Source organism: Gossypium raimondii, chromosome 3 (genome assembly GCF_025698545.1).
Source record: "Gossypium raimondii isolate GPD5lz chromosome 3, ASM2569854v1, whole genome shotgun sequence".
In the NCBI taxonomy this organism is placed as follows: domain Eukaryota; kingdom Viridiplantae; phylum Streptophyta; class Magnoliopsida; order Malvales; family Malvaceae; genus Gossypium; species Gossypium raimondii.
Window position 1 is genome coordinate 60,838,385 of NC_068567.1, and position 25,575 is coordinate 60,863,959.

The 25,575-nt window shown below is 32.5% G+C and overlaps 1 long non-coding RNA gene across 2 annotated transcripts; it reads left to right on the plus strand.

Moving 5' to 3' along the window:
* Positions 1–911: 911 nt before the first annotated feature.
* LOC105795248 (uncharacterized) lies at positions 912–6,440 on the plus strand. Of its 2 annotated transcripts, XR_008194625.1 has the most exons (6): positions 912–1,056; positions 1,893–3,015; positions 3,204–3,387; positions 3,478–3,770; positions 4,008–4,166; positions 4,253–5,961. It is a non-coding gene; the product is annotated as an uncharacterized LOC105795248 (long non-coding RNA). The 2 variants fall into 2 exon arrangements; XR_001134224.2 differs by lacking the exon at positions 1,893–3,015 and having other exon boundaries at positions 4,008–4,118; positions 4,253–6,440.
* The last annotated feature ends 19,135 nt before the right edge of the window (positions 6,441–25,575 follow it).

Genomic DNA, 25,575 nt, shown 5'->3' on the forward strand with positions numbered 1-25,575 from the left:
TAGGTGTTAGCATTTAAAGTTCAAAGTTCAAATCCCGACAATAACATTCCTTCTCTCAATTTTAATGTCCCACAAAACCAGGGACGAATTTAAGAGGGGCAGGCAGTTGCCTGACCCTCCCAAAATGAAAATCATGCAAATTATTTTTTATAAATAATAAAAATTTAAGTTAATATATAGTAAAATTATACTTTAATTTAACTCAAAAAATAAAATATATTGTGTTTAATCCTTTAAAAAATGATTAAATAAGAAAATTTCTTAAATATTTATAATTCAATTCTGGCTTTTACTAAAAATAAAATTTAGGTTCGCCTTTATTAAAAATGATATACATTTTAAGGTTTTTAAATAATAAAATAAATTATATTTAATACTCGATAATATATAACATAATATAATATCGATAAATTAGACGAGGACATACCATATAAATATTTAAAACTAAATTCACTTTTCACTTTTTTACTATGTATAATTAACTATCAAAATTGATAGCCTGACCGACTATCAATTAATTGGTCCATTCGGTTTAATTAAAATATTATTAAATAAATCAGAAAAATAAAAATTCGATTCAACTCATCCGTATTGATATGTAGGTCAATCGACACAACCTCTTTCTCAAGATTGTAATAAAATATTATTTAATAGACAGTTGCTTGTCACCTAATATTCCAGCATGCACTTCTTTCTCTTGGGATTCGGAAGAATAAATATCTGGTTGACAATTGCCGAAGATATTAAAGATGACGTGGCACCTATCTGATGTATTGACACGTGTAAAAAAGTCGCCATTTGGAGCCTTCATTGGCCCAACACCATCGCTATCTCGTTCCCTCGCGATTTTTTCCCCGCTATAAATTGAAAACCAATTTTCTTTTTCCCTTTCAAATTAAAAACAAATTCCACCTTTTTTGTTTTATAAAAAAAGAAAATAATCTCCGGCGGAGTTTTCCGTTTCCGGCTCCATATTCGAATCCTCTAAGGCTTGTGCAAGTGAGTTGACTCGGACGAACTGAGAGCGTCAGAGATTCTACCGCAAATGCAAGACTGGTAATCTTCCTTTCTAGTTGAATTTTATTTTTCATTTCAGTTATTGCTTTGCATGTGTTATTCTCAGTTTATAAATTTTAGTAGTTAGCTTTTAGTGATATGACATTGTGACCGCAGATTTTATTTTTTTGCGGCAATTGTTAAGGTTCCATTTTCAGTTAGAAAATCATATTAGGAAAAGATAAAGAGAAGAGAAGATCTATTTATTGAAGGATTTAGCTGATTTTTGTGTTTTTAATTGCTGAAAGAATGAAGATTATTTAGTATGTGTCTTTATAACCTTTAGTTTGCGCATCTATTTATATTCTGGAATAGGAGGTCACACAGGCTGTAGAGCACTTTTGAGTTGCTTTAAAATTTGAAAGCTACTGATCTTTTACTGAGAATCTCAGTTTTTATAATGCCAAATAGTTTTGTAATGAAATGGAAATTCGTATGTGAAATTTTAACTAATATATTTGTTTAGCACACATTACTGCTTGTTGTTTTTTGCTTTTTGGCCAACTACTGAATATTTGAATTATTTACTGGATCCTACTCTTTAAATGCCAATCATCAAGCAAAATCTTGATGTGTAGCTGTGGTGATAAATTTTTTTGGAAATAACCACTGAAATATTATAATATGGATAATCAGAGTGGATTACCTTGTTAATTTGGATTTGCTTTTTCTTTCTAAATGTAAATTGAATTTCTAATTATTTTAGTTGTGAAGAAAGTTTTAGGGTTCTATTTCTCACTTTATCTAGATAGAATTGGCTGCAATTTTGTTCAAGATTGGTCACCGATAGTTTTTGAATGGTATAATTTTTTCTTTTCTTGTTCTTTATGCTTCAGAAACTTTTTCAAAGTTTAGACAGTAGCTGTTTACCATTGGACAAGTCCACAAATACAATGGTGGATTCGGAGCAAAGGTTGAGTGGATAATCTATTCCGGATTCTTGTTTATATGCCATCAATCTTGAATATATATGCTGATTGCTGAGGTTAAAATTCAAGGGCTTTTTTTGTGTGTGTGTGTGGAAAGGCTATGCATTATTCTGCTTGCCAATACTAAACATTTAAATACAAATAGTGTATTAAGACAACCTTAATGGAAGAAGAGTGTTCGCTTGGATTTAATGATTATTAAATTGTCTTGATATTTCTTTTATCAGTTCCCCTCATTGCTGTGTCTATGGATCATTATACTACGAAGCTATGGCACCAGACAGTCAAAGAGATTCCTTCCCGAACCACTCGTGTAGTCTTCTTCCTGCCTCCCAGTTAGACCCTATCTCGCTTTCCAAGTCTCATTTGAATGAGGCGCCGCCGCTACTAAATGCAACTCTCATTTCAACATTCTTTCTTCTCTATTGGAATTCCTTCTCTATCTGCCTAGAGAACCTCTCTTTCTACACCATGTGAACTTGACTCCTGAACACAGCCATTCCTCACCACTCTTCAACATGGCAGCAAGGTCTCTGTCACTGGCAGCACTCACACGACCACTTTGAAAGCTTTCATACATCATTCTAGGGTCATGGAGTTGATTATTCTCTTGAGAAAGAATTACACAAATATTTTTAATGATCACAAAAATATAGTTCTCTCTCAACATTTTCAGAACGCGATAACTCCCTCATTGTAAGTATGATATCATCACTTCCTTAATTCATTTAGTAAGGGATTCTTCTGCAGGTGATTAGGTTCCTTACTAAATTGCCTTGCTTATTAATTCTTCACTTGCTATCAATGTATATTTTCCTTGAACAACTTCAATACTGGATTCCTTCAGTTAGTATTGCAACTTTCTCTTGCACTAGCTAGCCTCCCAACCTAGGCTTGATTATTTGTTCAGCACCTTATTCATCTGTTTGCTAATGATAAATCTATCTGAGAAATCCAAAAAGGTGAGGACAATTGGGTAAAACCTATCAGAATGATTCTTCAGCTGATTGAAGTCACTTTGGATTGGATGGTAAGTTAAAGAATGTCCTCTTGTTGTGGGAATCTCTTTGTTCTTTATTAGTTAAGCTTACTTAAATTATTAGATTTTTTCTCCGCCAATATTTGTTGTTTACTTTTCTCTTTATAGCTATAGCTCTCTTTTCCTTGTGTGTTTAGCTCTAACGTTCTCCTTTGTTGTTTTAATTTTTAACTCTGCAGGATCAAACTATGGTTTGGACAAATGAGAAGCAAATGCAACTCTTATCTTGATTTCTTAGAAGCATTATTTCTTAAGCAGTGGCATAGTTCTACGAATTTGCATGGTTCTCACTGAGAAGAGAAAACGTGGGAGCCTTGTGCAACCCCACAACTTCCAGCAAAAGGTCATAGATTTTCCCATCAGGTCGGACACTTAATCTGCTTATTATCTTCACATGTTGTTTTTATTTCAATTAATTGCTTTGTGCAATAACTTATATAGTTATCTTGTCAGATTTTCGTTCTACAAGATGACTGCAGACCGAAAGATAAACTATCAGAGTAATGACCCTTTGTTCGGCAGCACCCGCTGATTCTTGTGATATCATGGGATGTTCACGGTTACATCACTTACACCTGCAGGCAAAAGCAGCTCAACTACATTTCCTCTTCCGAGAGAAATTGTGGTGCCCAATGATGGAATCTACATCTACTCAAGAAGTAATACAACTCACAAATCAGCAAGTAGTTCAGGGCAGCATCCCATATATCAGTTCTGCAATCACAGCTTGGGTAGCTGTACTGCTGGTAAATCTAATTAGGCTTCAATCTGCTGGTATATATATATATCTTCTCTTTATTCATTTCTAATACAAGTTTCAATATTCCATGCTAACTGAACTCGTGTATACTTTTGAACTTATGTGTGAACTTTGCCATGAACATTCATCATTTTCCTGATTACTGTGGAATATATTTAGATAAGAATGATTAGAGTTTTAATTTATTAATTTTTGCTTAGTTTTAGTATTTGATCTTTCATAGAGGTGTTAGATCAGAACTTGGTGGATGAAGACCAAGGAAAAAAGACCAGCAATATCCGGTGCAAAAAGCTTGAAGATGATGGCAGTTCTCGATGCTTCGAGCCACGGTCAAGTAAAACTTTAACTTTTTGCCTGCCACTTCATTTTATGTAAAAAAATTGTAAGTTTGTTTAAGACAATGTTTTACTTTACATGTTTGTATACCTCACATTTATTTATCATCCATGAACTGAAACTCTTCTTCAGGTGAAAAGTGGGTACAATAGACAACTCAATCTTCAATAAAACATATGCAAAAGGAGAGAAGAAGAAACTGGTGTGGAAGGGATGCTGCCCTGAGAGCTCTGTCTACTCATACATGTTGCCCGGTATAGCCGTTCACAATCGCAATTGCCTAAAATAAACTCTTCGAGCCAGTTCTTTCGTTTGGCTTCAAAAGCACTCTTTAGAAGTATTTTGCCAGTTTTGAATGGCAAAAACTCTTGTTTAGCATTGTTTTTGCTGCAAAAACAATTACTTTTGAACAGTCAAAAGCAATGCTAAATACGGACACTCCCTCATACTTTGATCCCTACTAACCCTTCAGATATTCCACTAAACAGGGCCAAAGTAAAAGGCTGTTTAGGTTTTTCTTTTATACAACTCTTATTACTATCAATAACTTTTCTAAACTCTTAACTTGGAAGAAAAATGCAGTTCAGTGCGCGCAAGTGATGGCCGTAACTAAGTTATTGAGCGTTAAGGCTCAATCGATTGTTCAGCTTAGCTTAGCAATTTTAACCCTTCTCACATAAGTCCTTTTCTTCCTCTACCTTAACTTCTTTTTTCATCCAAAAACAATTCTTGCAGTTCCAAACTCTTATAGTATTCTTTGTTTCAACTTGTGGAACAACATCTATCCCAGTTGTTTTCCTTTTCTATTGGTTTCCTTGCCTCAAGCATTGCCATCTACTTTCATCTTCCACCCCTAAAAATATGCTGTTGATATCGCCAGCATCGATGGAGGTGAATGCCGGAAGTTTAGACCCTGGTCCAAGAGTGGATCAAGAGCAATGTTGTTGGAATTGGTCACTTGGGCTAGGGATCGACTGGTTTGCTGGTTGATATTAGATTGGGTTTTGAGCAGTCAGGCTGGGAATTGATCGGCGTGTCGGGCTGAGAGTCGACTGGTGTGCCGGTTGATATTAGATTGGGTTTTGAGCAAACCGCTAGAAATCGCCATTGAATCATCAAAAAACCAATTGAACAACTTTTTTAAATATTTTTCCAACTTATTAGTCCAAAAATCCAGCATAAAACCAAAAATTGGGTTGGATTTTACCGCTTTTGTGTTAATCAATTTTATAGAATTTTCCCCTATTTTTATGAGTTCTTTTAAAAAAATTTAGATCAAACAGTTTAGTTAATTACCGATCTTTTTCTTATTCTTAAAATGTTTAGGGAAGTAATCGCCTTCGATAAAATTTGAACATCGAGATAATAACTCTCGTTGGGTCAAGTTTTGTGAATGAAAGAAAATAATATTAGTAGATTTAAGGGTTTGAACTAATCCGATTTTAAGTATAGATAAAAACTTCCCATAAAGATGGAAGGAAGGATTGAAGTTAGAAAGGTTGATATCATGAAAATGTAATTAAAGAAAGAGTCATTGCATGTCACAGGTTTCGAAAAGAGCTAATGAACCATTCATCATATGGGAATATTTGGCAAGATTCGAATCTTGGTAGACCTTGATTGTTGGGAAAGTTTTCAAAGGGTTAAAGTAAAAGTATTTGGAGTATTTGTGGTGAGAGTTGAATTGTAATATCTTCATTTACTAAAATAATCTGACAAATTGGTATTTATACATTAGATCAAATAGGAAGTTAGTATTTTGTTAAAAAATCTTTCGTTTTTATTATTGAAAATTAGTTCTTGTATATTAATATGTTGCATGTAATTGTCTTATCGATCTAGTTAGTTTTTAACTGTATAAATGAATAAGATTTTTTTTTTGATGTAACGGATATAGATTATCTTATTTATTTTCTGAATAGGAAATATAAAATATAATCCGATTGTTAAGGTGTTCATGGTATTTTTATTATTACATGTGTTAGTGTAATTTTCTTCTGTCAATGGTGACAACAAGATTCATGATGGGACTGGAAACTATCAAATAGTGCAACCACAAGTGCCCTAATCGATACGTATCTCTCGTTTGTGACAAGGAAAGATGGAAAGCATGAATCGATACGTAGCTCTGGTTTGTGACAAGGAAATATGGAAAGCATGGGTCAGCCGATGTTAAAACAAAGACAACGGTGGGCAAATTCAGGGATTGGTGTTGCCTGATTTGCTTGGGAATGGGATTTAATATAGTGACTTCACAATCATTATTATATATATTCATTTTTATGGGGGTTTTTAAAATATTTCCTGTCATATTGTATTAATATTTATTACATCAATAATTATGAAATATATCATTACACCCACATCAAAAGATATAGTAAGGAAGTTTGATTTTTTATGAAGAAGTTTTTGAATTGTTGCCCAATTAGAATTGATGAATTCTTCGATTGGTTGATGTTGTTTTAAGTTAAGTTGGGATTTTGTTTCACTTAGTCGAGTGGTGGGCATAAGTTCAGATCTTGTCATGCACGGATGCACATTTCTTTTTGGTAGGTGAATATGTGTTATTTACGATATGATTTAAGTGATCTTTCTGTTTTGTTAACCGCTTCAAGTACTAAGCTTTTGTCAAAGTTAGGAGACAACTTTCGACTTGACATAGAAACAATATTAACCCCTTAAAGAGCTGATGGACGATATTTCGTAACTCAAATGGTAGATTCACGTATTTGCACCTACTTATATCCCAATTCATTTCAGCCATCAAAAGAATTGAAAAGGAATTGTCAAATTGCAGACTAGTGAACAAACAAAGACTGGACCATAACAAAAACAAAATCAACCAATCCCCGGGATCGCTTTTGAATGTAGTCTTGGGCGCCATACATTGTGACCCTTTACGAATACAAGCCACACAATATATATATATATATATACACACATACATACATGAAAGGTTCAGTTTATGCATAAACATTGTTGTAAAGAATCATCGAGCTACCGAACCGATAACGACACAAATACCATAACTCGACATAGTTAATGTCCCCTAGAATTAGCCTCTTGGAGACTGTAACGCTTTCAAATGACCACATATGTTGCAATAATATGAGCTTTAGATATTGTCGAATATGATGTTAAATGTTAATCAATGGGGTTGGTCATTTAGTCTGCTAGTTTTTGAACTACTGTTCGCTTTCATTTTTTTTCTTCTAATTCTTCACATCACTGTCTTATTGCTTTTCTATGAAATTTCCCAGTACAGGTGAAAACACTTTGATTGCTCATTTGCTTTCTTGGTGGGAAATTTAAGAACGAAAGGAAATGATCAGAGGTCGGGTTAGACACGGAATTGTTTAACAACTGATGATAAATACTAGCAATGTGGATGATTGAATTAAGGTTTTTAAATCAAAGGTATAAGCACAAGAAAGGGGTTTGCTTCCTTGGTTGAATGGTATAATTGCACTTTTAATGTCTCTCTAATGTAAATAATTCAAGTTAAGCCTTTTTTAGTGAAAAAAATTACAATTTTGGCCCCTTTCGAGAGTTAAAAATTCAATTTAAGCCACTTTCAAGACAAAGTTTTCAGCTTGGGACCCTCTATTTTTTTTTTTTAAGTTTTATCTCATCTCCCTTCACATAATTCTTAACTTTACCCTTAAGTGGATTTAATTTCTATCACCTTAATTATGACTAAATGTCAAACTTTATTCACCCTAAAAAAGCATGGGAGTAAAGTTAAAATTTTTAATGATCCTTGAATTAATGATGATGGCAATTTTTAGTGGATGTCGTCCTAATTGAGGGGTATGCTCATCTAAAAGCTTGTGATTTATTTCATTCTAATGGGAAGTCATAGGACACAAATATTGTAATACCCTTTGCCCAACCCGATCGTTGAGTCTGAGTTATAGAATGCTACATCCGTTGTCGGAGCAATTATCGTCAAACATATTTTAATTATATTATTTAAACGAACATTCATGTCTTAAACATGTTCATAATATGATATAAATTAACTTTGGGCCTTAATCGAGCTTATAAAAGCTCTTTTATTCACTTGAGCACGAAATAGGAATAAATTGTAAAGTTTTGAAAATTCAGGGTCAACGTCGTGGCGTTGCGAAATAGTTTGTCATATCACGACATCAGGCCACTCGATGTCGCGACATCACATATTATCGGCCAGCGTTGCGACGAGAAAATGTGGTTGTCAGACGAAAACTTTGTTTTTGGAACAAATTAAGCCATTTGCACATTTACCTACACAAGATCACTTCAAAAACATACCAGACATCACACATAAACCAATTCAAATCAATCAACCCAATATGCCACAATTTGGCACTCAAACATACCAATTCAACTTATACAATTATGCCTTTTAGCCTTTCAAAACAAACACTTTTCCATTCCATTTCATGTACAACTATGCCATTTAAATACCATCCAAAATGTCACAGCATAATATTAAAACCAACACATATTCATATAGGTATTAACTTTATCAAAGATGGTTCAACTAAAACTATTATTTTAGGTTAACAAAGCAACACCTATGTACATGGTGGGCATATGGGATGAGGCACAATTGTGCATAATGAGGAAGGCTGATCCTTTCATGGTAAAAACTTTGGCAGCTAATGAGGCTCAGTCTTTGCTTCGATCATGCCACGTGGATGACATTGTTCTTGAAACCGATAGCCAAAGGCTGTGACAAGCTCTCTGATCTTCTAAAGGCTTAGGGCATTTCTGATTCCGAGATATTATTATTGGATTGTCATCATATTATTTCAGATTTTCATTCTTTACTTGTCCATTGGATTCGTATGGACGCTCATACATTGGCAAGAGTGGCTTTATTGAAAGCGAACTATTATGATTCTTTGTTGGTATTGTCAATGCTGATAGATTGGAGCATTTGGATGAAATGTATATAAGGTAAGCCTGTTGGCTTAGGTATAGTTGTGCACTGTCTTCCAATATTTTTTTTTAATGAGTAGGATTTTATTTAAAAAAGAAACGTTGGAGTAGAAAGAAAATGACCTGAATGCATAATTAAAAAGATAATTAATAATATATTACATTATATAATCATAAATAACTATTTTGAATGGACAAGGATGAAAGAAAATAGTGTATAAAATGAGCAGAACTTTAATGTCTGGGGGGCCACTGGCACTGTTATTTCAATGTTACCTACTCTGCAATGTGTCATGCCAAGATCTTGTGTGTATATCTCATTGATCCCACCAAATTTTTCAATAAATTCGATGTAATAGTAAACCATCCACTTTTGCAGATCCTACTACAACGATCATAATCTTCTGATATTATGTATAGATAAAGAGAAATATAGATAGATAATTTCGTTACATTTATCATAAAAAAAAAAAAAAGCTACAAGAATACAAAAAAATGCTTGAGCAATTTATCTGTTTCTTCTCACCATGGCATGGGGCATGGGGTCAAGCAATGGAGGTGGTGGGTTCATTCGTTCATTCATTTTGGTCATAATTACTCGCCGTATGTTCCAAAATATGGAATCAAAAGCCAAAGTGAAAAGGAGCACTTGGCTGTTTGGCTACTTCGAGGTGGATTTGGTCATCGTTCTGGGTATCAGGAAGCACTTCCTTTTTCTGTTTGTTTCCTTCCATGATTTAGAGTGGAGGTTTTTCTATTAGGTGTATCAAAAAAGTAAACAAGAGTTTTAAAAACTCAAAATAAAATAAATTTATTATATTAAATTAAAAAAATTAAACTAAGTGTAATGAAACATTTAAAATACAAAAAGAATTTTCATGTCACCTGTTGCATATCAGTATTTTAATTACCTCGAAATAATAGCATTATTAATATATTGGAGTAATTTGTATACATTTGACAAGTTGAGTAGTAAATTGGACAAAAAAAAACACTTAAATACCAATTTAGGAAAAATGTCCAAGTTCAAACACCAAATTGAACCCCAAAATGCTTAAGTATCGAATAGAAAATTTTAAATTTAGGTACTAAATTAAATAAAAAATTAGGTGCCAAATTAAAAAAAATTTGTCAAGTTAAGCCTTTGCATAAAAGTTAGCTATATATAATCAAGAGAATCTTCTTCATATATATTTTAATTTAAATTTAAATATTGAAATACGAGTATAAAAATATTTTTAAAATATCATTTTAAAAATTGATTAAACATTCTAACATTAAATATATTAAAATTTCATCACACGCGCATGTGTATAAACTACTGATTTAGAATATAAATGTGTGTTTAAAAACAACATATAATAAATAATGAAGTTTTGATTGAGTGATAAATTTAAGGTTTTACTAATACATTTAGAGCGAGTCCAACCCGCACCATATGCATTTGTTAAAATAAAAAGATTAAAATACCCTCGAATAATATGACTTTGATCATGGAAGACATTTTCGTAATTTCTCTAACCGAGTTGGTGTATGGTTGACTTGTGACACCAACTCAATCAGATATTTTATTAATAGTACATATATACAACTGATGGAAATAGTAAATTGTGCATATTAAAATAAAAATGTATAGAATATACAAAAATGAAATTTCAGTTGAGTGGTACATTTAAAATTTTACTAATGCAATTGGTGAGGTTCAATTTTCACCTTATGCAAATTTTTATTAGTTTTTGTCAGAATGAAATGGCTAAAATACTCTCGAATAATACGAGTTACTTTAATTACGAAAGGACATTTTTGTAATTTTTCTAATCGAGTTTGTGTTTGGTTGACTTATGACACCAACTCAGTTAGAGGTTTTATTAAAATTAAGTATATATAGATATACAACTGATGAAGATAATAAAATGTGCATAGTAAAATAAGAATGCATAAAATATATTAAAATGAAGTTTTGGTTGAGTGGTAAATTTAAGATTTTACTAATGCAATTATTGCGGGTTCAAATCCCCCTATGCAAATTTTAATTGGTTTTTGTTAAAATGAAAATTAAAATGCCTTCGAATAATATGACTTACTTTAATTACGAAAGGGCATTTTCATAATTTTTCTAATCGAGTTGGTGCCCAGTTGACTCGTGACACCAACTTAGTTAGCGATTTTATTAATAGTAAGTATAGATATAGATATAGATATAGATATACAACTAATGGAGATAATAATTTGTACATATTAAAATAAAAATATATAAAATATATTAAAATGAAACGTTAGTTGAGTGGTAAATTTAAGACTTCATTAATTTAATTGATGCAGATTCAAATTTCATGGAAAAACATTTTCATAATTTCCCTAATCAAGTTGGTATCTGATTGACTTGTGACACCAACTTAGTTAGAGGCTGTGGCAGAGCTTAGTAGAGACTAGAGGTGCTCATGGGCCGGGCCGGGTAAGGGGTGTTACATTTAGTGGTATCAGAGCTACGGTTTAGTCGATTCTCGGACTAACGTAGCGAGTGTAATAGACTATCTATACATGCCATAATTGAATAATGATAGTGTGACGACTCGACATCTTAAAATGTTTTTTATAGTAATGGATTCTAACCGAGATACGGTGATGATGCTCAAAGTAATGTGCTGTTGAAAGTCGATTTGAGACTCGTGGTCAAGGAGATGAGGCTCGAGAAGCTTTTCTCCAAATGATGAACAATTGGTACACCGAGTTTGTTAGAACTAATCCTAATGCTCAACCTCCTCCGCCCCTCCTATTCCTCAAGTTGTTCCATAGCTCCTCAACAAACTGAAGTGTTAAGATTGTCAAAGCCTCCGAGTGGACAAAATTCAAAGTATGGAGCCAAGAGTTCCGAGCTAATGTAAATGATGATCCTGAAGAGCGAGTTACGGCTTGATAATACCATCGAGTGTTGGATGAATTATCTTGTACTCGGAAGAAAGTCTCAAATGTGCTATCTCATTGTTGAGGATTCACTTATAATTGGTGGAAAACTTTAGTGTCGATGGTGCCTAAAGAGAAAGTTACATGGGATTTCTTTCAAGAAGAATTCGAAAGAAGTATGTGAGTCATTTCATTGATCAAAAGAAAAGAGTTTCTTGAATTGAAACAAGGCGCATGACGGTAGCCGAATATGAACGAGAATTTGTCAAATTAAGCAAGTATGCCCAAGAGTGTGTATCTAATGAAGCTACATTGTGCAAAAGGTTTGAAGATGGATTAAACGAGGATATCCGATTGCTAGTGGGAATTCTTGAAATTAAAGAGTTAGTGGTACTAGTTGAAAGAGCTATCAAAGCTGAAGAATTGAGCAAAGAGAAAAGAAAGGTGGAAAGTGAAGCAAGAGATGCAAGAAAAGATCAATGGGCAAGTCATTTCAATTTCAAACGAAGAAGTCTAGAGAAATGAATACTCGATCGAATGTTTCTAGTGTGAATTTTCAAAGAGATCGAGGAAGACAATATTCAGGTTCCAAAGCTCAGGCGACTTCTATGGCAAGTGTAGGTAGTGTTAAACCTACTAGACTGGAATGTCAACATTGTGGAAAACGACATTTAGGGGAATGTTATTTAATCAGCCGAGCATGTTTTAAATGTGGATCTCAAGATCATTTTGTGAAAGATTGTCCAGAAAGAGAAGAGATAGAAAAGTTTCAAAATGTGAGATCGAGCAGTGTGACTACTAGAGGAAGACCATCGAGAAATGTGGGGACTGGAACTAGTGGTAAAGGTGTAACAAAAGACACGATTGAAGATCTGAAGTGGGAGCTCCAGAAGAGCTTATGCCATCCGAGCTAGAGAGAAACATCTTCCCCCGATGTGATCACTGGTATATTTTCTCTTTACGACACTAATGTTCTTGCATTGATTGATCCTGGTTCTACTCACTCGTATGTATGTATGAATTTAGTGTCTGATAAGAATTTGTGTGTTGAATTGACTGAGTATGTGATTAAAGTGTCGAATCCTTTAGGCAAGCATGTGATAGTTGATAAAATATGCAAAAATTGTCCTTTGATGATACAAGGTCAGTGTTTCCCTGCCAACTTGATGTTGTTGCCATTTGATGAATTTGATGTTATTTTGGGGATGGATTGGTTGACATTGCATAAGGCCAAGATAGATTGTAGTCAGAAAATTCTTGAGTTGAAGTGTAGTAGTGGTACAGTTCTTCGGGTTGAAACAGATAAGTCAAATGTGATGCCAATTGTGATTTCTGCCATGTCTGCTCAAAAATGTTTGAAAAATGGTTGTGAAGCATATCTTGCTTATGTGTTGAATACAAAAGTGTCTGAAACAAAGATCGAATCAGTGCCAGTGGTATGTGAATATTTAGATGTGTTCCCAGAAGAGTTGCCAGGTTTGCCTCCGATTAGAGAAGTAGAGTTTGGTATTGAAGTAATGCCAGGTACTGCTCCAATATCGATTGCTCCTTCTGAAATGGCACCAACTGAATTAAAAGAATTAAAAGTGCAATTGCAAGAGTTGATGATAAAGGATTCGTCAGACCAAGTTATTCTCCGTGGGGTGCTCCCGTGCTATTTGTGAAGAAAAAGGATGGGACATTGAGATTGTGTATTGATTATCGTCAACTTAATAAAGTGACAGTAAAGAATAAATATCCATTGCCCCGAATAGATGACTTGTTTGATCAGTTAAAGGATGCCACAGTGTTTTCCAAAATTGATTTGAGATCCGGATATTACCAATTGAGGGTTAAAGAGTCAGATGTGCCAAAGATCGCTTTAACCCGGTATGGTCACTATGAGTTTCTTGTAATGCCTTTTGGTCCGACTAATGCTCCACTATTTTTATGGATTTGATGAATCGGATTTTCCTACCTATTTGGATAAATTTGTGGTGGTGTTTATAGATGATATTCTTATTTATTCTCGAAGTGAAGTGAGCACTTGAACATTTAAGAATTGTGCTCTGATTCTGAGAAAAGAAATTATTTGCTAAATTTAGTAAAAGTGAATTTTGGCTCATGAAGTTGGATTTTGGGACATGTTGTCTCGGAGATGGCATTCGAGTGGATCCGAATAAGATATCGGCAATAGTTGAATGGAAGCCTCCAAGAAATGTATCCGAAGTTAGGAGTTTTCGGGCTTAGCGGATATTACCGTCGATTCGTAGAAGGTTTTTCGATGATAGCTTCACCGATGACAAAATTGTTGCAAAAGATGTTAAGTTCGAATGGACCGAGGAGTGTCAACAAAGTTTTGAGAAATTAAAGAAGTGTTTAAGCGAGGCACCGGTGTTAGTGCAACTTTGAGTCGGAAAGGAATTTGTTGTTTATAGTGACGCGTCATTAAATGGGCTTGGATGTGTATTGATGCAAGAAGGAAAAGTGATAGCGTATGCTTCTCGACAATTGAAACCGCATGAACGAAATTATCCTACCCATGATTTAGAGTTGGTCGCTATTGTCTTTGCTTTGAAGATTTGGCGTCATTATTTATATGGTGAGAAATGTCATGTTTTCTGAGATCATAAAAGTTTGAAATATGTTATGACACAAAAGATCTGAATTTGCGGCGGCAAGATGGTTGGAATTGATGAAAGATTATGAACTTGTAATAGATTATCATCCGGAAAAGCCAATATAGTTCTTGATGCTTTGAGCGAAAGTCTCTCTTTGCTTTGAGAGCTTTGAATACAAGATTAACATTGATGAAGATGGATCATTGCTTGCGAGTTAAAAGCTAGTCCATTGTTTCTTCAAGAAATTTATGAGGCTCGAAAAGTGGATAATGAATTACAAAGAAAAAGACTCGATGTGCGCAGGGCGATAATTACGATTTTCGGATTGATTCGGATGGATGTTTAATGTTTCATGACGAATATGTGTTCAAAAATGTTGATTTAATTCGAAAATTTTGCAGGAAGCACATGATAGTCGCTAGCGATTCACCCGTAGTGTAAAATGTACAATGATTTAAAGAAATTATATTGGTGGCGGGTATGAAACGGGATATCTCGAGTATGTGACAAAGTGTTTTGTGTGCCAACAAGTAAAAGTTGAACACCAAGTACCTTGAGGTTAATTCAACCTATTATGGTGCCCGAGTGGAAGTGGGATAGAATTACTATGGATTTTGTTTCGGATTGCCATTGTCACCGAAAAGAAAGACTCAATTTGGGTAATAGTTGATCGATTGACTAAGTCACTCATTTCATTCTGTGCGAATGAGTTTTCACTTGACAAGTTAATGAATTGTATATTCTTTGAGATAGTTCGATTACATGGTGTGCCTGCGTCTATTATATCTGATAGAGATCCACGGTTTACTTCAAGGTTTTGGAAGAAATTACAAGAGGCATTGGGTACTAAATTGAATTTTAGTACAGCATTTCACCCCCAAACCGATGGACAGTCTGAAAGAGTAATTCAAGTGCTCGAAGATATGTTGAGATGTTGTGTATTGGAATTTGAAGGTAATTGGGAAAGATATCTACCTTTGGTGGAGTTTGCATATAATAATAGTTATCAATCCAGCATAAAAATGGCACCTTATGAAGCGTTGTATGGACGAAAGTGTCGGACTCCATTATATTGGACTGAACTTAATGAAAATCAGTTACATGGAGTCGATTTGGTAAAAGAAACTGAAGAAAAAGTGAAGATAATCCGTGATTGTTTGAAAGCTGCATCGGATCGACAGAAGTCGTATGCGGATTTGAAAAGAAAAGAGATTGAGTTTCAAGTGGGTGATAAAGTATTTCTGAAAGTGTCTCCATGGAAGAAAATTTTGAGATTTGGCCGTAAAGGTAAATTAAGTCCAAGATTTATTGGTCGTATGAAGTGATAGAAAGAATTGGTCCAGTGGCTTACCGATTGTCTTTACCACCGGAATTGGAAAGAATTCATAATGTGTTTCATGTTTCTATGTTGAGGCGATATCGATCGGACCCATCGCATGTGATTTCACCGACTGAAGTGGAAATTCGATCGGATATGACATACGAAGAAGAGCCGATTCGAATCTTGGCACGAGAAGTAAAACAGTTGAGAAACAAAGAAATTGCTTTAGTGAAAGTGTTATGGCAACGACATGGAGTGGAAGAGGCAACATGGGAAACCGATGAGACTATGAGGAAACAGTATCCCAACTTATTCACTGGTAAGATTTTCGGGGACGAAAATCCCTAAGGGGGGGAGAATTGTGATAGCCCGAAATAGGGCCTAATCGGAATAGTGGTTTCGTAACCACAAATCCGAAGTGAAATAGTTTAATTTTATAAATTTTTATTAATTACTGATTGATTGAAATATTGTGTGAAAATATGGATAGAAAATTTTAATGATTTAGTGCCTAATTGAATTTTTAGGACTAAATCGAGAAAAATGCAAAGTGTGTCTAATTAGTGATTAAATGACTTAATTGAATTATTGCATGAAATTGGAAGTGTTTATGTGGCAATTAGACCATAAATTAGTGTTATGGACACAAAAGGGTATTTCTAGAAAATATCTAAGTAATGGGTCAAGGGCATTTTGTCCAAATTGAATAAAGACAAAATAAAGATGAAAACAAGTGTTCATCTTCTTAAAATCAGACGTTTGCTGCCAAAAAAATTCATGTCACCATAGCTAGGGTTCTTGAACTTCCTAAGCTCAATTATCAAGAAAGAAGAAATAGTGGAAGTGATCGGGGAAAAGAGAAAGTTATCGACTAAATTACAAAAATAGTCGTTTTGCATCCGAGGTAAGTTACGTGTAAATAATAGTTATATTTTTATAAATTGTGAATTATATTTGATATGTGAATTAATATTCAATGTGGAAGGAAAATTATTCATGAATTATTCAAGTGTTAAAGTGTTGAAAATAAAGTGTTAAGTGTAAATTCCCGGTTGAACTTAGGAATAGAAGTGGATACAAGTGACATGTCACTAGAGATCAGTGTTACAGTGTTACAGTGAGTCCCGGGTGCTGGGTGATCTAGCATGTGTTGCAGACACGTGACAGCTTGTGTGAGCAGGCCCGTGGACATTTCGGTGTTATTGATCGGTGGTAGCTTGGCTACGTTTGATGGTAACCGGCTACATTTCATGGTAACCGGCTACATAACAATGGTAACCGGCTACATATCGTGTTGCACTTATGTGCTAAATCTCTACGTATCTGTGTATATTCCGAGTGTTCAACGGGATTAATAATGAGTTAAAGTGAATATAAAATGAAATGTGTATGCAGGTACATTTGAAAAGAATGAGCATAGTGATAAAGGTTAAGTGTGAAAATGTATATGCAAGTGAATTGGTAAGATTGTGCATGTATAAGTGATTGAAATTGCTAAGAAATGTTTTGATTAGTTATATGTTAAAAGTGTTAATTATTAAATGAGTAATTATTGTTTACATGTAACTTACTAAGCTATTTATAGCTTACACATTTCTTCTTTTCCTTTGTTATATAGTGATTTGAACTTGATCGAAGTGGGGATCGTCGGAGCTCGTATCACACTATCATAATCATCTCGGTATTATGTGCTTTTCAAAATGTTTAAACTATGGCATGTATGGAGTCTTGATCATTTTGAGCATGTTCAAATGATATAGCTAATATTAGCTATTGAAGTAGCTATTAAAGAATATGTTTTGGTGTTATGTATGTTAAAATGGTAACTAATTCAAAAAGCAGTTTCTTTGACAGCAGCAGTGACGTGAATGTGAAAAATCACCATAAATAGTAGAAATGGAATTAGAGAGTGAATTATATATGGAATTAAAGCTTATCAAGTCTATTTTTATATGAAAGAAACGGTGTAGGCAAAGGAATTCTGTATTTTGAGATATTTTAATTTTAGTGAGATAGGGTCAGAATGGTTTTTGAAGTCCCCTGTTCTGACTTTGAAAAATCATTATAAATTGTACAGAAAGAATTATGGGTCATAATTTATATTTTTAGATTTCTTAGTGAGTCTATTTTCAAAAGAAAAAAACGATAACCTTATATGTATTCTGTACAAAGAGATAATTGATTATTAGTGCCGAGAGGTCAGATCTGTCGAGCTGTGAAACAGGGGATACTTTAATGAATAAACTGTACTAATTGGCCAAGTCAAAAATTCTGAAAATTTTATGGTAAGTAGTAATATGAGTCTAGTTTCAGGGAAAATTTACGGATTTAAATTTTGATTCTCGTAGCTCGAGTTATAATTAAATTAGTGACAGTTACACAGGTAGACAGTTTTGTTGTGAACAGTGAATTTAATTTTAAAGGCAAATTTTTATGCTCCGAATCGGTAAGTTAAATTGGATAACATCTCGTACTCGATTCCGGCGACGGTCTCGGGTAAGGGGTGTTACAACTATAGCGTGAGATAAAAATTTAACTAAACACATCACACCGTACCTCATCACCTATCCAAACTCACCGACTTGAAAGCGAGAGGTTGAAAGAAAACGAAATGGGGTGCAAAGGAATCTTTGCAGATAGCATAGCATGACCCAAAAATGGAAATAAGAAATAGACAAATGCTGTATAACACTCTTTTTTTCGACTATGTGTAAAATCAAAATTAAATGAATGTCCAATCTTATGCTTTGGCCGGCTATACATGTAAGCTTATGTGCTTGTCACTATTTTCATTTATAAGTTCCAAAAAGGATAACATTTAAGACCAGAGATGAAAAGAATATGTGTCGGGTTTAGTATTTGATATATTATCGGTATATATATATTTGATTGTGGATATTAATTGATGTTTAAATGAACTATTTTATTTAATGATTTTTAAAATCAAAATCATCATATACAATGCATGATGTTTAGTATTTGATACATTGTCTATCATGTTTTCTCTCAAAATTATCAAGCTTGTAGTTCGTTTTCTCCAGAAGCAATTGTCGTTTTTAGTTATGTTTTGACGTATATATGAGATTTGTCAAAATAAGGATGATATCAGATTTATTGGAAACTGTTCTTGGAAGATTTTATCACGATAGAGCACGGTGATGATGTTTGTAAATTTGGAATATGAAATGAGGACAAGAAGTAGAAGGATAGACCATCTGAGACTTGGCCTTTTCTACACTACTAATACGGCGAGTCTCTTGAGGCTCTTAGTAATGATTTTTTGGTTAACCAGAGTTCATCATCAACTTGGTCTGATGATGGTGGCCTAGGATATAATTTTCAATAGTTTGATCGATGTGTTGTATTTTCGGTTTATTTTCGAATTCTTCTAATGTTGTAGTTACTGTCATTTTGTCTTTCTCTTCTTGCTGGGATTATTCTACAAACATAATATTTATATTTTAATTTTGTATTATCATTTAATGTTCCTATTAATAATAATTTTTTTAAAAAGAAAAATATAATTCATATTTTTCATAATCTCTAGTGGGATCCAAGTGAAGACTTTTTTAATCTTTTAGGTATACCCTAAACCCTAGTAAAGGCTAAATGTACCAAACTCTGCTGAACGTGAACATTGGCATGATTACAAGTATTTAGAAAGGATTTGTGGATATAATAAATTCCCATTGATATATGACTTTATTTGGTCCATCTCTGATTCAGAATCTATTGAAAATTGCAGATGCCCACATCTGCCCTGCAATGGCTATCACTTCAAAAACGATTTGCTGCTATCATACACATCTCCAAGCATATATCATCTGCTCAGTGCATATATCTATTGGAGATTGTGTTGTCAAAATGAACGGAGGATTCCATCCTTCCTATTGGTCTTAAATGTATTTTTCTTACGAGAAATTAAAATATATATAATTTTATTATTTTAATAGTTTATATTTTTATAATTTTTTAAATGATTAAAGTAAAATTTTATTATTTTTAAAGGGTTAAAGCGTAATTTCATCATATACTAATTTAAAAATTATAAAACTTAAAGGGTCGAAATTGAAATTTTTCATTTTAGGAGGCCGAAGCTCCTACCGGCGCCAACCGTGATTACACAAAACTAAGAGATTGAGTTACATCTCTACTATATTTAACTTGTTAAGGGTCTGCCAGTTCTTTCAAGAGAAGTTTTTGAAGTGGCGTTCGACGAGCAGTCAATAAAACCCACAACAACTGAAGGTATTGTCCTTCGGGGAGGGTTTTGTCTCCCATGCTTTGTCGAGAGCTAGCGTTGTGACTATACGTAGGCCTAGCTCAAGTGGTACCATATTCCCCAACAAGTGACCTATATGCCATAGGTTAGAGTTTGAACCCCACCAAGGGCGAGACACTTACGTCCCGTTGATGGGTGGTCATACGCCCATGTACAGTTGAGGCGCTCTTGGCTCTGTGAACCAGGCCCTTAGGGTAGTTGCTCATAACGCGCTAGCTCGTGACAGAGCAAGGGAGACAAAACCCTCTCGGGGGACAATACCTTCGGAGTGTCCCAAAGGAACTGATCAACCCTCAACAATAAACATATTTAAATTTTGATTTGCATCGTTTTAAACATGCTACCCGTCATATTCAAGTTAACATTAATACTCAAATGAATAGGATAGCCTTACTAATACGATACTTTAAAAATCCAATCAAAATATTTTAAAACCCCTATTCTTATAAATGAGTTTTTAACCTAAAATTTCAAAAAATTTAAAACCTCATATTTCTTACCCTTAAACGAATGATTCACTCCAACATAAATGATTCAAACTAAAATTTAATTTCAATACGCAATTGCCTTTTACAAATTTGTTTGGGGTTATAATCAAAGGAAAGAAAAAGGGCATGCAATTTATTAATGGAAAGCCATGGACCAAGGCAAACATTTGAGGCATGACATGAACCAAACAATGTACTTACTTTTGGGTTGAAATTATGTAAGTACTAGACACGTTGATTGTTTAGGTCAAATGGGTATTTTGCTACCATGTGTTTAATTAAAGTTGGAAACTTTAGGCTTATTTTTTCATGTCTGATTTAGCTAATTAGTGAAATTAAGGATAAAGCAACATGTGGAAGAATAGTACCCATTTGAGAGAATGAGAACAAAAAGAAAATGAAATTAAACTTATCCACAAGAAAATCAAAATTTATTAATTAATTTTGAAGTCAGTTTTCGTGTTCATGTGATTTTACTTGCCTTTTCGAGCTCTTTCCTTTTATGGTTCACAATCTTTTGAGTTTTAAATGGATGTATTGTTTCCGGATACGGTTTATATAATTTGGTATTTGAGTTTAATATTCTTTTAGTGTAGTATTTATGTTATTGTTATGGTGTTCATCATTACTGACTCGTTATCCAATTAAGGCTGACCTGATTCTCTTACTTTATGGCCAAGTCGAATAGTTCACATCTAATGGGTTTGTGCTATCATGCAGGCGAACACATACTCAGGGAGTACGTGTTGATCTTACAATAGGATGTGTGCTGGTATGCACGGGGACCTACCTAGTACGTCACATCCAGAGACCGTGCCATATAAATAGGAAAATTGGCCTCCATGATGAGGGGACTCACGAAACACCCAACAGTTGTACAAAAAAGCCATATATATTAAATTCCGATTTTAGAGTTGATTTGATTTAAAAAATTAAATAGAAAATTAAAAAAAATCACAATTAACATTGAATTTATTCTGTTAAAAAAATTCACAATTAGCATTGAATTTATTCTGTTAACATGATAATAGCAGGTTTCATCCCCTCAATTATCAATAGTTTAATTTAAGCCTTCTGTGAATAAATAAAATATATGATCTTTAATTGATATTTAAAATGGAATAAATACAATATATGTGAAATTAGAAAAATTCATTATCCTTATATCAAATAATTTATTTTAGATTATGATAAGATTACTTATATTTCAACTTTATCTGGATTTTAAATTTGTATCAATACCTAATCCATCGGTTTCCTAGGTTTTCGAATCATGAATATATGGTACCCACAGTTCCTCTTGAACCCATAAATATTATAATTAATTAGATCAGTTTTCAAACCTAATAATAAATCGAGTCTCGGACAAATAAATAATTTCTTTTATATACAATTTTCAAATGACGAATGATATTAGTAATTTTTACGTTTGTAGAAGTTTATGTGATTATTAATTAAATATTTAATAATTTTATATATTTTTCTGTCGTATTATAATTTTTAATACATTACCGACTTGATATATACATTATTTATATTATATTATTATATATTATCATCAATTTAATTGAGATTAAATCTTTACTGTCGGAGCTCAAACTTAACTTATATTTTAAACGGATTTATTTTTTAAGGTTGGGTCGAATTTTTTAAGAATTATAATAAAATCTTACAACAAAATTCTATCATATTTATTATTGATTTTGTTCCTTTCTAGATTTGATATTTTCGAGAGAATTCGACTTACTTCCTTTTCACAACTTTTTCTTGAAAGAGACCAACATTTTCTGGTTTCTTTTATGTTTTATATTATTTATTTATGTTTCGAATAAATATTAAAATTATGCATAAATTCTGATTTAGTGTAAGTATATATATTAAATTTTGATTGTGGTTCAAATATATTTTTATTTAATTGTGTATAATTAAAGAAAGAGTATATTATTTTTATATTTAATAAATATAATTATTTAGATCATATTTGACTTTATTTTATAAAATTCTCAGGTTATAAAAGTATAATATATTAATACTATTACTAAGTACTGAGATTTAGTTTATATTTTAATAAAATTTACGAATGTGACCAAAGGTGAATCCAATTTTTTCTAGGAGGGCTGGAATTTAATTATAATTTTTTATAGATCAAACTACGAGTTTATTATGTATTAATTTATAATTTTATCATTTTTGAATGGAATGAACATAAACTAGTTAATTTTATGGGGATAAATAAAGTGTATTTTTACTATATATTAATTTATAATTTCTTTATTTATAAGAGGACTAAAGTGGAAAAAGAAATCATTTTTGGGTAGCAAGGGACCTGCTAAGAATTGAATCCCTTGTAATAATTAGGTAACCTATTAAAAATGGTGTTGTAATAACTGAAATATATAATTGTCAAAAGTACCGGTTAAGTTGAATGTATTAACTTTTAATATTTTATAAGTATAATGATGTATTTGGTCCTTCAACTTTACAGAAAAAAATCATTTTAGCCCTCTATTTTATTTCTTGTCTCTTTCAGCTTTTGAACTTGCATTGTTTGTCAAATCACTCCAAAAAGGATAAAAAAGTTAACGTCTATTAACTTTGTTGATGTGGCATCCATGTGGATGCCCAAGTGTATGTCACGTTAATAATTAATTAAAATTTAAAAATTAAAAACATTTTTTATATTTTGATACTTTTTAAATATTATTTTAGAACTTTTATATTTAAAAAATTAATTAATTGCTATCGTGGTATCCATGTGTATGCCACATCAGCAAAGTTAACATATATTAATTTTTCCATCAATTTTGGGATAATTCGACAAACAACACAAGTTTAATGATTAAAAGAGGCGAAAAATTAAATGGAGAACTAAAATGACTTTTTGTAAAGTTGAAGGGTCAAATAAGTCATGATGTCTATTTTGTATTATATGTTAAAAATTTATTATACGTTATCTTCCTATTTATAGGTTAGAGAGGGGCTATGGGTGATTCTAGATATTATATAAAAAAAGAACAAATATTATCAGAACTTATATAAAATTATTAAAAAAACACTATTATATATAATATCTAAATTGATAATATTATTAATTCGTCAAAACAAGTTAAGCATCCAGCTGATTCAACATGGTTTTTGGGATTTTCATGTTACTTCGACTATGTGATAGAAGAACAATAAAGTGGTGTTTGATTTACAGAATGTAATTTACTTACGATAACATGATTATCAGTATGTAAAATTATTTTGCACATTATACGACATACTTCATTACTCTAATTGATGCATTTAGGTGGAATGTAAAATTAACTAGAAACATATTTTACCCAATTATCCTTGTTATAGAATTAGTTCTTTTAAACAATTTTAGGTCTTTGAATATTTTTCGGTTTCAAATTATGATAATTTATTAAATTTATTTTTATTACACTTTGATTTTAACATCTAATTCAGTTAAATAATGATTGAATACTTTTTCGAATAATTCAAATTATTTTAGAGAATTTTATATTAATATTCACGTATTAGTAATATATTAATTATCGATACTTGTATTTATCTTAAATTGGTATCAAATAATTTATGTTTCATTTTATCAAAATTTCGATATATTTCGACACGTTTCGTTCTCGTATTCTCATGATTTTTTTTATATAGACAATAATTTCAAATATATATATTATAATGATTAAAAATTCAGACATATTTTTACATTATATTGGGACAAAATAACATGAGGGTAATCACCAATTAATAATCAATTACCGACATTTCGACCAATTGGACGGCTCAGATGTGAACTGTTTGACCGCAGTTCAGAACTCTCTCGATTTGAGCCACCAGATTGAAGGCACGTGTTCGATCATGATCATCGTTTATAGTGACTTTTCACTTCAGCGATGTCTTCTCACTGATTATGACGTCACATATATTTTTTAATGGGTGAAAATTATCTAGTGGGCCTTTGGATCACCAAAAGCTAGTGCTCTCTACAGTCGAGAAGCTACCACGTGTTGGGTCAGTACTTATTGGGTCCACCGTATTAGAATATGACTTTACGTGGCATGGGTCCGGCCTGATCTGGTTGGTTAAACGAAAAGATCATAACGGCGCGAACATGTGAGCTGTGATGCACCGCCGTATCAATGCATGGGTCCCATTATCAAGCCCCTCCGCGTTAATTCAATCTCGAAAAGACAGTCCTGCCCCTGTACTTTCCATTTTAGTGTTGTTACGTCCTTACAAAGGTATACCATTTTTTTTAATCATGCTTTACAATTGAGTTACATTATTAAAAAAATTATGAGTTATTCTTATTTGAGTTAATTGCATCTGACATCCTCATATTATGATTTTCATTTCAAATCAGTCTTTAAACTTTAAAATATTCTAAAAGCATCCTAAAACTATCGATGTTATATTAATCAAGTCCTTTTATTATTAAAGCAATTAATGTAATCATTATATGACATGCCAAATCTTATGTGACATAATTTAAAATGAAATTTTTAAAGAAAAGTAAAACATAGCTGCGTAACTTTTAAAAGTTAACTAAAAATAAAGTAAAACCGAAAAAGAGAAAGTGAACGATGTAGCATTTTAAAAGTTTCAAAAACCTCAAAATTAAGAATTTTAAACTATGTCACATAAGATCTAACATCTTATTTAAAGGTTAAGTTAATGATTTTAATAATGTAAGGACTTTATTGATATAACCTTGATAGTTTAGGAATGTAATTAGAATGTTCTAAAGTTTGAGGAGCGTTTAGAATAAAGGTTATTCTTTTCATTTTTAAGGTAAATTATTATCTAAAGAAATTTCTTTTATTTATTCCAATAAAATATTGATTTATCTCAAGAGTTTATTAATTTGTATAAAAATTAATGACTTAGATGTATGATTGCGAATTTTTTTTTAATTTTTAGCTCGACCG